Below are 15,138 nucleotides of genomic sequence, written 5' to 3'. Positions count from 1 at the left end.
CATCACTTGCTTCCTAGCCATGAGGTTAGTGGTTTATTTTCCTCCGTGGCATACTTCTGCCATTGCTTGGTACCTCACCACAGACCCAAAGCCACAAAACCAACTGACTGTGGATTGAAACCTCCAAAATGCTGAGCCAAAATAAACCCTTTCTCTGTCTAAGTTTGCCTTGGGCATTTTGTTAGAGTGACGGAAAACTAACACATCTACCACGTCCAAGTCAAACCAAGCAGGATCAGCGCCAAGCAAGGATATTCCTACACGGAGTAAGTTTATACTTAGCCTCTCGTGACCATCACTGGGAAACATGGCTTCTTTTTCTATTGTATTTATTCCTGACATGCACTACACTACAACCATCTACCATATAACTCATCCACAATGTTACAAAGACTAGCCTGGAAGATAGTTCCAGGGCAGACACCAGGCAAACCTGTATCCATGCTTGGCTTTTTCCACTGCATGATTGCTCAAAAGGACTTTCGGTTCCTCAGGTAAAAACCCACTCCCAGGGACCTCATTCTAACAGATTGGCATAGATAGTCTCAGGAACCAAATCAAGATATCCAAGGCCAGATGCCAAATAACAACCAGAGCAGTCCCGGGTGAGGCAGTGGGCGGTAGCTATGTGCTTCAGCTCCTGTCTTGATGAGCTCAGAGACCGGGACTGCCCCTATAGCCTTACAGCCCTAAACAAGTTATCCAACATCTCTGTGCCTCACCTAGTTCCTTCTTGTAAGGAGGAGCAGGCTGCATCCTGCCGCCCGGCTAGCTTAACCTCCGAAATAACCACACAGAAATTATATTAATTAAATTACTCCCTCTTCTTGGCCAACACTCACATCTTGATTAACCCATTTCTATTAAATCTGTGTATCACCACGTGACTGTGGCTTACCAGCAAGATTCTAAACTACGTCTACCTCAGGCCGGAGATTCATGGCGTCTGCCACTCTAGCCCTTCTTCCCAGAATTCTGTTCTGTCTTCCCCATCTACCTGAGTTCCGCCCTATCAACTAAGCCGAGGCAGTTTCTTTAATAACCAGTGAAAGCAACACAAATACAGAAGGACCTCCTACACCAGTTCCTCATCTGTGAAACAGAGATAAGAGCACGTACAGTGTGAACTTGCTTTAAGAGCCATACAAGTCAATGCATACAAATGCTTTGAAATGATCCTGTATGAAAAAAACGGCAAGGATCTGGGTCACCTGACAGATGTCTGTATTTAAACTAGACTTTAAAATGCTAATTAACCCAATTAAAAAATGGAGCACGGAACTGAACAGAGAATTCTCAACAGAAGAAGTCCAAATGGCCAAAAGACACTTAAGGTCATGCTCAACCTCCTTAGCAATCAGGGAAATGCAAATCAAGACAACTTTAAGATACCATCTTACACCTGTCAGAATGGCTAAAATAAAAAAAAACAAGGATAGCCTTTGCTGGAGAGGTTGTGGAGAAAGGGGTACACTCATCCATTGCTGGTGGGAATGCAAACTTGTGCAACCACTTTGGAAAGCAGTGTGGCGGTTTCTCAGGAAATTCGGGATCAACCTACCCCTGGACCCAGCAATACCACTCTTGGGAATATACCCAAGAGAGGCCTTATCATACAACAAAAATATATGCTCTACTATGTTCATAGCAGCATTGTTTTTTTTATAAATTTATTTATTTATTAAAGATTTCTGTCTCTTCCCCGCCACCACCTCCCATTTCCCTCCCCCTCCCCCAATTAAGTCCCCCCCCCCAGCCCGAAAAGCAATCAGGGTTCCCTGTCCTGTGGGAGGTCCAAGGAACCCCCACCTCCATCCAGGTCTAGTAAGTTGAGCATCCAACCTGGAAACAACCTAGATACCCTTCAATAGAAGAATGGATGAAGAAAGTATGGAATATATACATATTAGAGTACTACTTAGCAGTAAAAAACAAGGGCTTCTTGAATTTTGCATGCAAATGTATGGAAATAGAAAACACTATCCTGAGTGAGGTAAGCCAGACCTAAAAAGAGGAGCATGGGATGTACTCATTCATATTTGGTTTCTAGCCATAAACAAAGGACATTGAGCCTATAGTTAGTGATCCTAGAGAAGTTAAATAAGGAGAACCCAAAGAAAAACATATAGGCATCCTCCTGAATATTAACCTTCATCAGGCAATGAAAGGAGACAGAGACAGAGACCCACATTGGAGCACCGGACAGAAATCTCAAGGTCCAAATCAGGAGCAGAAGGAGAGAGAGAACGAGCAAGGAACTCAGGACTGCAAGGGGTGCACCCACACACTGAGACAACGGGGATGTTCTATTGGGAACTCACCAAGGCCAGCTGGCCTGGGTCTGAAAAAGCCTGGGATAAAACCGGACTCGCTGAACATAGCGGACAATGAGGACTACTGAGAACTCAAGAACAATGGCAATGGGTTTCTGATCCTACTGCACGTACTGGCTTTGTAGGAGCCTAGGCAGTTTGGATGCTCATCTTACTAGACCTGGATGGAGGTGGGTGGTCCTTGGACTTCTCACAGGGCAGGGAACCCTGATTGCTCTTCGGGCTGAGGAGGGAGGGGGACTTGATTGGGGAAGGGAGAGGGAAATGGGAGGCAGTGGCGGGGAAGAGACAGAAATCTTTAATAAATAAATAAATTAAAAAAAACTGGATCTCATCCACAGGAGATCTCAGCAGTATAAAATAAAAAATAAAAAAATAAAGGGCATATCTGCTATTTGCCTAGCATTAGTGAGGGCAGAAAATAAAAGTCATGTACGCAAAAATTGTAAACCATTTAAATAACACACAGTGAAATAAAACATCCTTCCCTGGGCCCATTCCCTGGCCAGTAGAAAAGTTTTCCCTGCAGTGAAGCTCAGCCAGTCTCTCACATCTGGTTCAGGAATCACTGTGGGATTCTGAGCACCCACACTGGGTCAGCATGCCAGTTGACTTCCTGTGGGTCCGAAAGTTGACTGGGAGAACAATGGCCAGCTCTCCTATAGCTTGTCTTTAAGGCAACTGCCCATCCGGAGGAAAAAACCAATTAGCAAAATGGACAGAAAAGGATATAAAGCTGTAATCGGGGAAACCAGAAAAAAATGAAAAAGAAGCAATTCAGAGCGAGCAGAATGTCCTGGGGCCTAAAGGAATGATTATTTAGCATCTTGTGTGTATGTCTGCTCTCAGAAGTGCTCTCAGGGTCTAACCCCCAAACTATAAACTAAAAGTGTACGTAGCCAGTGGGATTTTGCTCTGTGAAGACAGGCATGTTCAAACTGTACCGGTGCTTATATTAATTGGTCTAGAAAAATAATATGATCCCAACATCACAGGGCAAAACCTCCAGGCTGCTATGGCCCCATGGGTAGGTGCTTCATCTTTGCCCTTTGGTCCATTTACATGAGCGGCACCTCTTCATCTAGGCCTTAGATCTTGTTCAAGCTCATTGAGAGCCTCAGTACTCAGTGTTCTAGACCAGGCCTCCCCGCTGGAGTTCTGCAAACTTTATGTGAGTCCCTGGACCCCCTCCAGTGCACACTGTGTCCACTCTTGGCTCCTTCTGATACAGAGACATGACCTTGGTTGCTTCTCTTGTTTGCTCTCTAATATGACTTACATCAACATAAGTTCCCTTCATAAAGACATTCATATTGGTTAATGCTGCGCACCTTGTTTTAACTCATCCTCTACTGACTGAGCCAACACGTATCCATAACCTGATTTTGAAATAGTTTTTTTTAATCACTTGCATGACGTAAGGCAAATTCGATTCCACTGGATGCTTGATCAAACCCATTGCTAATACATGCTCACTGCTGTAGGATAAAGGCCTACACTAACCATTGAGCTGCATGGTCTTCCGATCGCATCTTTACTGGCTCTCTGTGCCCAGCTACATTTACCTTGTCTCCAAAGGGGGCATGGAACCCCTACAAGAGGGGGGCATTAACTCAACTAAATATGTCCCTGTAGATCTACCCCCTCCTCCCACTCCACAGCCCCACTCTTCAGCCGTCACTCTCTTCAGGGGCTTTCCCTGACTTTTCGGTTGGCCCATGTCTCTGGTAAAAGGGCTCCCATAATTTCCTCTACCTGGCCTTTTCATCTGGTATTTCAAATGCCATTTGAGTGATTTCTCTGATTAAGATCATTGAGCCCAGTGGGGGTGGAGAGCAGGCCTATTTTGACTTTCCGTAATGAATAGCCTAATCTATATTCAATAGGTAGATTTGTTGAATGATCGGAGAAGTGTAATCACCACCTCGTTCATCTCACTGTATTGGGTGGTATCCTTAGATACAGCCATGATCATACTAGAACTAGATTCAGAAAAAAAAAACAAAACAAAACGAAAACAAAACCCCTTTGGTTATCTGGGCAGCCTTGTTCCCACTGAGAAAATGATTGACCTGAGAAGCAACTGAGAAGCAGGGACAAACACTGCTTTTTCACAGTTGACAGGCATTTTCACAGCATGCCGTCATTCTCCTGCTAGTTGGCAAATAAGATCCATGCTATTGCCCAAGCAGGAGATGTGCAATGAACAGAAACCACGAGGTACTGGGAGCGGGTGGGGGGAGGGGGGTATTATAGAGAACGTCGGCTGACAATCTCTGAGCCATGTCCTCAGAATCTTCCTGCTGGGCGATGTGTGAGCTGGTCCCATCTTCTCCGAAGGCAGGAGTCCTCTTCTTGCGTGAAGCTGGCACTTTGCTGTCTCCTGCCAACTCCCAGGGAATGCTTCCCTTGTGGAAACTCCAGTAAGCCATGGCTTCTTAGGTCAGCAACCTGCTGGCTGAGCTATTTTGGCCTTCAACCGCGGAAAGGCAGGCTGCTGAAAACTTTATTCCAAGTAGAAGTAAAGAAGACTCGCCTTCCATAAATCCAGGTGTTTCTGTTCTCTCTCTAAAAAATAGAGAAATAAACTAATTGACCGAGCACACTGATTTTCAGAAAAATAAGAAGGCTACAGGTGTGTCCAGCCAAGGGAAGTGATGGGCAAATTCAGCTAAATAATTAAAACGGCCCTGCTGAGTAAGAGGCCCCATCTTCTCGGACTTTAACTGGGACACAATGACGCCCTCCAGTCAGCTGGAGAGGGAATAGGAGGAGGTCATTTGGTTGCTCTGAGTGAGCAAGGGGTCTGTTAGGAAGGATTACAGAACCTTCTGAGGGGAGAGTCCTTTGCTCATGATGCCACCATGTTCTTAGTTTGCTCTCTGGGCTGTTCACAAAAGTTAAAAGTCAAATTCTCTGTTCACACACCACAATACACCTTCCCAGACATAACATTCTGCTCAGAAGAGTAACGACCTTGATTTTCAATAAGCCAAGAGAGGCCCTCCAAATAGCTGTCACACTGCTCATACTCAATGTCATGGTTCCTGCTCTCAGTGGTCATCTTGACTGGGGCTGGGCAAGAAGAGGGAAGATGAGGAAGATTTTGGTCAAAGGATACAATATTTTATTTAGACAGGAGTAATAATCTCAGTCACTTCACAGTGACTATAGTTAACAGCAATGTCACTTCTTCTTTGAGACTGCAAGAAGAACAGATTCTAGGTTTGTTTTATATTATATGTATGGAATATTTTATCCACATGGCTTGTCTGTGCACTACATACATGCAGTGCCTGCAGAGGTCAGAAGAAGACATCAGATTGCCTAGGACTGGAGTTATCGATGCTTGTGAGCCAAAATACAGGTGCTGGGATCTGTAGGTACCCAGCAGCCAGTGCTCTTAGCCGCTGAGCCATCTCATTACCTATTGAGAATGGATATTCAATGCTTTCATGACACACACAAAAATAAGACCTGAAAAAATGTATATGATGGTGATTCATTTGATGAAATCGCTCCACAATCTTTACAGTATACATTTTTTACTTCTCAATAAAACAATGTAATAAGCCAGGCAGTGGTGGTGCACGCCTTTAATCCCAGTACTTGGGAGACAGAGGCAGGCTGATCTCTGTGAGTTCGAGGCCAGCCTGGTCTACAAGAGCTAGTTCCAGGACAACTAGGACTGTTACACAGGGAAAAACCAAAATAAATAAATAAATAAACCAATAAAATAAATAATATTCTTTGCATCACACAGTGAAATAAATAAACACGAGATAATATTTTTTAAGGGCTAACTGAAGTTTTTATTTTTTTTAAAAAAAGTCTTTGATTATTTTAGTAATTGTACTGAGGATTAATGAGTTGTCCAGAGAATGATGCATACGCAGACTTTGCCCTCCGCTCCACTGTTGACCTCACAGGCCTCTATGTTCACCGTTGCCCCCCAGCTAAGCTCTCCTGTATCGCTGACTGAACCCCGACCAGGCGGAGGGTAACCTGTGGGCAGATGTGCCTGTAAAGTTCTGGGCCCCACAGAAATGACAGCAAGTGCTTTCGTAAAAGGTAGGGTTTGATAATTGCTTTTATTACAGGTTAACTCGCGCAGTTACAAAGTAGGTTAGTGTCTAGAAGGGCACCCGTGTTCTTCCTTAAATCTTACGTGAATCATATTAGTACTCCATTAGGCCAGATTTACAGAGGCCAAGAGCATCGCCAAGTCACTGACCATCGGTGATTCACAGTGGCGCGATTTTAATCACCAGCCACCCCATCGGAGCTACACGTGACAGGGTATGGAGCAATCTTGATCCTTGCTCCTGGCATCTAATGAGTTCAGATCAAGGGTGCCATTACACATGTGACTGTTCTACAAGGACCAGCTCCAGGGACCAAGAATTACCTAGCACCAAGGGGCCAGGACTCAAAAGTTGAGAAACTACACACACAAATGAGTAGTTGTCAAGTCCTGAGTGGGTTCCCAACCTCCCAAATGGTTGTACCAATGACAATGTCATAAGTGACAGCCTGGGCTCAGCCCTTGGGTGACCAGAAGGACTGATAGCCGATAAACAGAAACCTGAAATGAGCATTGTTTAGAAACGTGTGAAGTGGGTTGCTGCTTGTCAGGAAGAGCCCTTACTTCCCTTAGCTGCCCCTACACCAGCCTACCTTCCAAAATGGGACACCTAGTCCCTATCAACACACACCTGTGATACATACCGAAGTTTCCAGGCTAGCTCCCAAAGCCCTCTAGCCTGCACCCATTCTACCCTCTGCTGCTCTAACTTCCCGGCTGTTCCTGTTCGCCTGCTTCCACCCACAACAAACACACCCCCACTAAAGCTCTGCCCACCTCTTGCTATTCTCTCGCTCCTGGTAGCCACAGCAGTTCAGTATTCTAGCAAGCAGTCGTCCTGTTTAGCGGTTTCACCGTGCTTTTGATGATAGTTGGGAGAAGACAGCACACGTCTCCAGAGGGGAATGTTTTGCCTCTGTGAACGGCAGCGTCCAGACAAAAGAGATCTTCTTTGCTTCCTGTGAAATCTGACAAGAAATGCACATTTAAAATGTTACTTTTGAGCATTTGTTTACATGAGAGTTCAAGTCTACTGCTGATACATCGAGGCTGTTTTTCTCTCACAGGAATTTAAAGTTAACTGAGAAGAGACTATGTTCTCCGAGTCTGATTAGAGGGCCCAGCGGTTAAGAGCACTGGCTATCTTCTGGAGGACCACAGTTCGATTCCCAGCACCCACATTGGTTGGCTCAGAACCACCTGTAACTTCAACTCTACTGCCCTCTTCTGGGCTCCTGGAATGCCCACATACAAGTGACTTTCTCTTACACACATACATAAAAATAAAAGTAAGGGAAATAAATATTTAAAAATAAAAACATAAATGACTATGTAAATCAAAGAAATTGTTCTTCTGTTGCTTATAACCTAATAGTTATCCCATACTTAGTTAATGCCTCAGAACAGCATTATCGAATAATTTGATTTCAGAGCTACCAGACAATGGTTGCAAAATGAATTTAAAAAAAAATCTTAATTGTTAATTTTGTTAATAAAACCCAAATATATAGTCACAATGAGGGGTACAAGTAGTCAATTAGACTTACAGATCTCTGAAACTAAGCCTGCAACTGTGATCTCTGGGATCTTCCAGGCCCTTCTGTTTACCAGGCGCCTTTGACTAATGAGACCTTAGTCCATGCCCTTACAGGCCTCATCCACCTCATCAGCAGCAGCTGCCAAGGGGCTTGAGGAGAAAAGTCAGGGCCCTCTCTCTGCAAGTTGCACTGTGTACCAGGCTTTTTTGTTTGTTTTGTTTTGTTTGAGATGAAGTTTCTTTGTGAAACAGTCCTGGCTATCCTGGAACTCACGTTGTAGACCAGGCTGGCGTCGAACTCACGAAGATACAGCTCCAAGGCTTTTTGTTGACTATTCAGCACGGGCTGGCTGGCTCTACCTGAAGGTGGACTTCCTGCTGGAGTCTGAGCAGAAGAAGAAGCAGAATCCTGATGTTGACTCATCTCTTGCCTTTGAATTGATGTCCCTCAAGCTACAAAGACCAGGCTATGCCCTGCCCTGCTCCTCACCCCACATCCCACCTCCCGCCCTGTAAGTGGGAATTTCTCAATTCTGCCAAACCAAAGAAAGGGCGTTGGTCCTCTTCCTTTGCCATCACTCTCACCTAAAGGCTATGTTTGATGACATCCAGAGTGACAAAAATATGGCTCTTAAGAGGACCATCAATAAGAGACAGCTTGCAATGTGTCTTATGGCTTATTATGTAGTGCCCCCTGGACTCACATAAGGTGAGCTGTCGATGGATAGACCTGTAGAAAATGATTGGATCCCGAAGACCCTGATCTTATCAGCATATTAATCCCAAATTGATTCATATGATGGCCTTACTGGGAGGTGGCAAAAATTAGGGGACAGGACCAAGGCAGAGGAAGTAGGTCACAGGAGGTAATATAGCTTTCTTCTTCCTGTATTTCTCTCGCTGCTTCCTGTGTGTCATGGGTGGACAGCCTCTGCCGCATGCACCGCGCTGTTCTGCATCACTTTGGGTTCAGAGTCAACACAAGTCACTCATGTCTGGGACTGTGTCACAGCAATATAAAAGTAACTAATACTGAGCATGGCTGTCACATTTTTACATCCTGGCAGAGATGAGTTTAAAATGTGACTGGGGCCCGCGCGCTGGTGTCGCACGCCTTTAATCCCAGCAGTCGGGAGGCAGAGGCAGGCGGATCTCTGGGAGTTCGAGGCCAGCCTGGTCTACAAGAGCAGTTCCAGGACAGGCACCAAAGCTTCAGAGAAACCCTGTTTCAAAAAACAAAACAAAAAAAAAATGTGATAGTGTGTGTGTGTGTGTGTGTGTGTGTGTGTGTGTGTGTGTGTGTGATGGGCAGGAGGTGGAGACAGACTCAAATTCAGATCTCCCTCACTGTGAAACTTCTGAGGATACGAGAGCAGGAGGAGGGTTAAAGTTCTCCTTTCATTAGCTTCGTGACCTCAGTCTTCTTATCTAGCAGATGCAGAGGAGCGTGGAAACAATGCCTGCTTTGTGGGAGCACAGCATCGATCAATCAAGTTAATGTGCAACGGTACAGAAGTACAGAGGTGAACATCGGGGGGAATTATTGCTGGGCTACGTTGTGCCCACATCACACCGGAAATGAGAAGACTCGTTGTCAACATACAGGTGTTGCTGAGATCTGCAGGGCTTCTTCCTTCTTTCTTTGCAGGAACTGTGCTGCCTAATTAAAGCGTCCATTAGCTGCATATGAATGATTGTGATTGCATCTAATCTAAAGGGATATCACTATTGTAACTTTGCCCTGTAGACTCCGGTCCAAGTGTCTGTTCAGAAAGGAATATCTCATCCCTAACAGCTGCAAGTTGGACTGCCCTAGTCATTCAATTGCCACTAAAAGCAAACGCCATTTTTAAAAAATGAATCTCTCTGTTTAGCAGAGGATGGGATTTTTTAAAAATGACATCCACTTTATAATTAGGCCTTATTTAGTCTATTGTTTTAAGCAGAATTTTGCATTGCCCTCTTATATGTCATTTTCTGTATTTTCCAGTGTTTGCCATCCCCTCCTGTATTTCTCAGCCCTGCTACATGGTTCACACGAAGCTCGTTGGCACATCTCCACTGGATACCACATCAGATTCCTCTTCCCTGGCTCCTCTCTTGTCAAGAGGATGCTCTTCAGAAAGAAGAATCTATGCAGATAGGAAAGGCTAATTCTCCAAAGAGTCAGATTCTGTGAAACACCCTTGGAAATAAAAGTCTTGCCAAAGGCTTTTCTGCTACAGCATTCTAGGGAAACATTCCTTGTGAGACCTAAACAGTAGACAGTGAGCCTTTGGTGTCTGTATCCATGCTACCGAGCACCTGGGAACACCTGCTGACAAACAAAGCCACGCAGAGACAAGACGTAAAAGTGGAGGCCAAGCACAGACAGTGGAGCGCCACGAAACCACTGTCTTTTAGTGTTGTGTTATACGTATGGGTGTTTGGTAAGTCTACATACCACTTGTGTGCCCACTGGGGCCAGAAGAGGGTATCACATCTCCCAGAACTGGAGTTACAGATGGTTCTGGATAGACCCTGAGATGGCCTCAAGTGACTGACGAGACCCTGGTCATCTGCACGGCTGTCGGTGGTAACAGGAGTCACAGACATCAACTCAGACCCTGGCATGGTCCTCAGCAACAGTCCTGGCCCAGAGGGCACCATGGCCCTGCGTGAGAGAGCACAGGCCACTCAGATCAGCATGGTCCTGACAGTGGCACAGCCTTCAGACATGGAAACCTAAGGGCGGTTTCCATGGCCCCTGCCAGTTGTAAATCAATACCTTCTTCCCATTTCTTTATTTTATTATAGTTTAAGTTGATCCCATTTAAAAGTATCCTGACTACAGCATAGGATGATTTTAAAAATTAATGTTTGCCCCCATAAACATTTAATACCTGTGACAAGCTTGTACCTGACACCTAGGATGTAACCATAGTCGACGGCATCAATGAGGATCTTCTTGGTGATACAGGGCCACCCAGGCTCAGAACCTGCTGAGATAGTCACAGCTAGGGGATAGTCATTGGAAAGTCCTCTCCCCACATCTTGAGAAACTCTTTAATGGAGGCCAATTTTGGTTTCTTTAGGATTTTGTGTATTAACTACATTTTTCAAATTCAGTGGAAGATCTGGGTTCCTCCTCCTAATTATTCCTATGAGATTGCAGAAATCTCCTCCTCTCACTTGACTTAGTTTTCTTTTTTTTTCATCTTTCAAACAAAAGCAATGAACTAATCTTGGAAAATCACCATTAAATTTATGAATCATAGTGACATTCTCTGCTTCCCACATAAATCCTATTTATGTTATTATGTCCTATTAGGTTATTTCATACGCAGAAATAACACTTGAAACTTGGTCCTCAGAACTTTCATAATGCTTCAGTTGGCCACAATCAATATTTTTAAAATAAAATTATTTTTAGTATGTTGTTGTTGTTGTTGCATTAGGGAATTTTCAGACATGCACAGGCAACAGTGAAGATGTGGAAGTCAATGGATGGTTTGGGAGAGCTGGGTCGTCTTCTCTTCCACTGTGGGTGCTAGAGACTGAATCCAGACCCCCGTCTTATACAGAAAATGCTTTTACCCACTGAGCCTTCTCACCACAACCCACATCCCTTCTGTCATTAAAAAGCACTAGCAGTCTAGTGAGGAGGAAAGGAAAAAGTCTTGCATTTCTCCTAGAAGAGGGAAGTTGAGGAACTAAACAAATCTGCAGACACTAGAGTAACGTTCTCCACACGGGTGTTAGTCATTGATGGAGATGTCACTCAAAGTATAACAGTAGAAAACACAGAAAAATAACCAGGAAAATTAATTTCTCAGCACAAGATTGATTTCTTTTCTAAAATCATCTATTTTCCTGACTAGAAAATTAATAACATAGATCTTTAGGTTTTGAAGTTTTAAAAAAATAACAATTTGCTTAATTTTATGTAGGAAAAGTTGTTGAACCATTTAATCTATCTTTTTCAGTTATTTAGGAGAGAACTACTATTTCTGGTTCCAAAATTAGGAGAAAATGGTTTGTCCAACATTTTTCATATAAGATTAAAAATTTTTTTCTATATTGTTACTTTTTTGAAATCATATTCATAATAGTAGAATTTTCCAAGAAGACAAGCATAATTACTAAACAAAACTGCCAATGAGAGACATATTAGGGTTAATTATGTTTTGTAAGGACAGGATAACACTTCAAAGAGTACACCAGTGCTTAAATGGCTCTTGTTCCAACCTCAACAGATACAAAAAAAATTGGAATAACCCCATGTATTTTATCAGATCACCATGTCTTAACATTAGAATTCAATAGCAACACTATTTCCAGAAAGCCCACAAACCTGTTTAAACAATGCTCACCTGAATCATCAATAGGTCAAGGAAAAAATAAAGGGAGACATTAAAGACTTCCTAAAATTCAATAAAAATGGCCATACAGCATACCCAAATTAAATGGGACACAATGAATGCAGTGTTAAGAGGAAAGTTCACAGCACTAAATGCCTACATAAAGAAGCTGAGAAAAATCCCACACTAGTGAATTAACAGAACATTTGAAAACTCTAGAACAAAAAGAAGCAAACTCACCCAGGAGAACTAGATGGCAGGAAATAATGAAATTGAGAGCTGAAATCAACACAATAGAAACAAAGAAAACAGTACAAAGAATCAATAAGACAAAGAGTTGGTTCTTTGAGAAAATCAACAAAATAGACAATCCTTTATCCAAACTAACCAAGAGGCAGAGAGAGAATATCCAAATTAACAAAATCAGAAATGAAAATGGGGATATAACAACAAACATGGAGGAAATCCAAAGAATCATCAGGTCATATTTTGAAAAACTGTACTCCACAAAATTGGAAAACTTAAACAAAATGAACAACTTTCTGGATAAATATCACTTACCAAAATTAAATCAAGACCAGATAAACAAATTAAATAGACCTACAACTGCTAAAGAAATAGAAACAGTCATCAAAAGTCTCCCAATTAAAAAAAAAAGCACAGGACCAGATGGTTTCAGCACAAAATTCTACAAGATTTTCAAAGAAGAACTAATACCAATACTTCTCAAATTATTCCACAAAACAGAAACATTGCCAAAATCTTTTTATGAGGCTACAATTACCTTGATACCCAAACCACATAAAGACATTACTAAGAAAGAGAATTGCAGACCATATTACTCACAGACATTGATGCAAAAATACTCAATAAAATACGGCAAATCGAATCCAAGACACATCAGAACCATCATCCAACATGATCAAGTAGGGGTGGTTCAACATACAGAAATCTGTCAATGTAATCTACCATACAAACAAACTGAAAAATAAAAACTACATGGTCACTCATTAGATGCTAAAAGGCCTTTAACAAAATACAACTTCCCTTCATGATAAAGGTCTTAGAGAGCAGGAATACAAGGAAAATACCTAAACATAATAAAGGCAATATACAGCAAGCCAATAGCCAACATCAAACTAAATGGAGAGAAACTCAACAGCAATCCCACTGAAACCAGGAACATAACAAGGCTGTCCACTCTCTCCATATCTATTCAAAATAGTTCTTGAATTCCTGGCTAGAGCAATAAGACAACAAAAGGAGATCAAGGGGATACAAATCAGAAAAGAAGTCAAACACTATCTGCTGAGGATATGATAGTTTACATAAGCGACCCCAAAAGTTCTACCAAGGAACTTCTACAACTCATAAGCACCTTCAGTAATGTAGCAGGATTACCTAAAAAAATCAGTAGCCCTCCTTTACCCAGATGATAAATGAACTGAGAAAAAATCAGAGAAACATCATCCTTCGTAATAACGACAAATAGTATAAAGTATCTTGGAGTAACTCTAACCAAACAAATGGAAGACCTATATGACAAGAACTTTAAATCTTGAAGAAAGAAATTAAAGAAGACATCAGAAAATGGAAAGATCTCCCATGCTCTTAGATAGGTAAAATTAACATAGTAAAATGGCAATCTTACCAAAAGCAATCTATAGATTCAATGCAATACCCATCAAAACCCTAGCAAAATTCTTCACAGACCTCAAAAGAATGGTACCCAACTTCGTATAGGAAAGTAAAAAACCCAGGATAGCCAAGCTATGCTATAAAATAAAGGAACTTCTGGAGGCATCATAATCCCTGACTTTAAACTCTACTACAGAGCTACAGTACAGCTGAAAACAGCCTAGTATTGGCATAAAGACAGAGAGGAGGACCAATGGAACAGAATCAAAGACCCAGATATTAATCCACACACCCATGAATATATGATTTTTGACAAAAAGCAAAAAAATATAAAATGGGGGAAAATCATATTTATCAAAAGGTGCTGACATAACTGGATATCAACATGTAGAAGAATGAAAGTAGACCCATATCTATCACCATGCACAACACACAAGTCAGAATAGATCAGAGACCTCAACATAAAGCCAACCACACTAAATCTCATAAAAGAGAAAGTGAGAAGTACACTTGTACGCATTGGCACAAGAGACCATTTCCTAAATATAACCCCAGTAGCACAGACACTGAGAGAAACAATTAATAAATGGGACCTTCTGAAACTGAGAGGCTTCTGTAAAGCAAAGGACACAGTCAAGAAGACAAAAACAACAACCTACAGAATGGGAAAAGATCTTCACCAACCCCACATCAAATAGAGGGCTAATCTCCAAAATACACAAAGAACTCAAGAAATTGGTCATCAAAAGAACAAATAATCCAAAAAAAAAAAAAACTGGAGTACAGACCTAAACAGAGAACTCTCAAGAGAGGAATCTAAAATGATTGAAAGACACTTAAGGAAATGCTCAACATCGTTAGCCATCAGAGAAATGCAAATCAAAACAACTCTGAGATTCCCTCTTACACCTGAAAGAATGGCCAAGATCAAAAACACTGATGACAACTTATGCTGGAGAGGATGTGGAGTGAAGAGAACATTCTTGCATTGCTGGTGGGAGTGCAAATTGGTACAGTCCCTTTGGAGATCAGTATGGTGATTTCTCAAAAAATTAGGAAACAACCTTCCTCAAGACCCAGTAATAGCAATTTTGGGTATATATCCAAAGGATGCTCAATCATGCCACAAGGACATGTGCTTAACTATGTTCATTGCAGCTTTGTTTGTCATAGCCAGAACCTGGAAACAACCTAAATGCCCCTCGA

General features: G+C 42.3%; 1 long non-coding RNA gene across 1 annotated transcript in view; it reads right to left on the bottom strand.

Moving 5' to 3' along the window:
* Window positions 1-2,719: 2,719 nt before the first annotated feature.
* The window catches only part of LOC142834671 (uncharacterized), a 46,459-nt gene continuing 34,040 nt past the window's right edge, over window positions 2,720-15,138 (bottom strand). The window contains exons 2-3 of the long non-coding RNA XR_012907662.1: window positions 10,398-10,607; window positions 2,720-4,901 (exon numbers count right to left, since the gene is read on the bottom strand). This is a non-coding gene — a long non-coding RNA (uncharacterized LOC142834671). The remainder of the gene's footprint in view (window positions 4,902-10,397; window positions 10,608-15,138) is intronic.

Source organism: Microtus pennsylvanicus, chromosome 1 (genome assembly GCF_037038515.1).
Source record: "Microtus pennsylvanicus isolate mMicPen1 chromosome 1, mMicPen1.hap1, whole genome shotgun sequence".
Classification (NCBI taxonomy): Eukaryota; Metazoa; Chordata; class Mammalia; order Rodentia; family Cricetidae; genus Microtus; species Microtus pennsylvanicus.
This window is presented reverse-complemented; position numbering and strand designations above follow the sequence as displayed.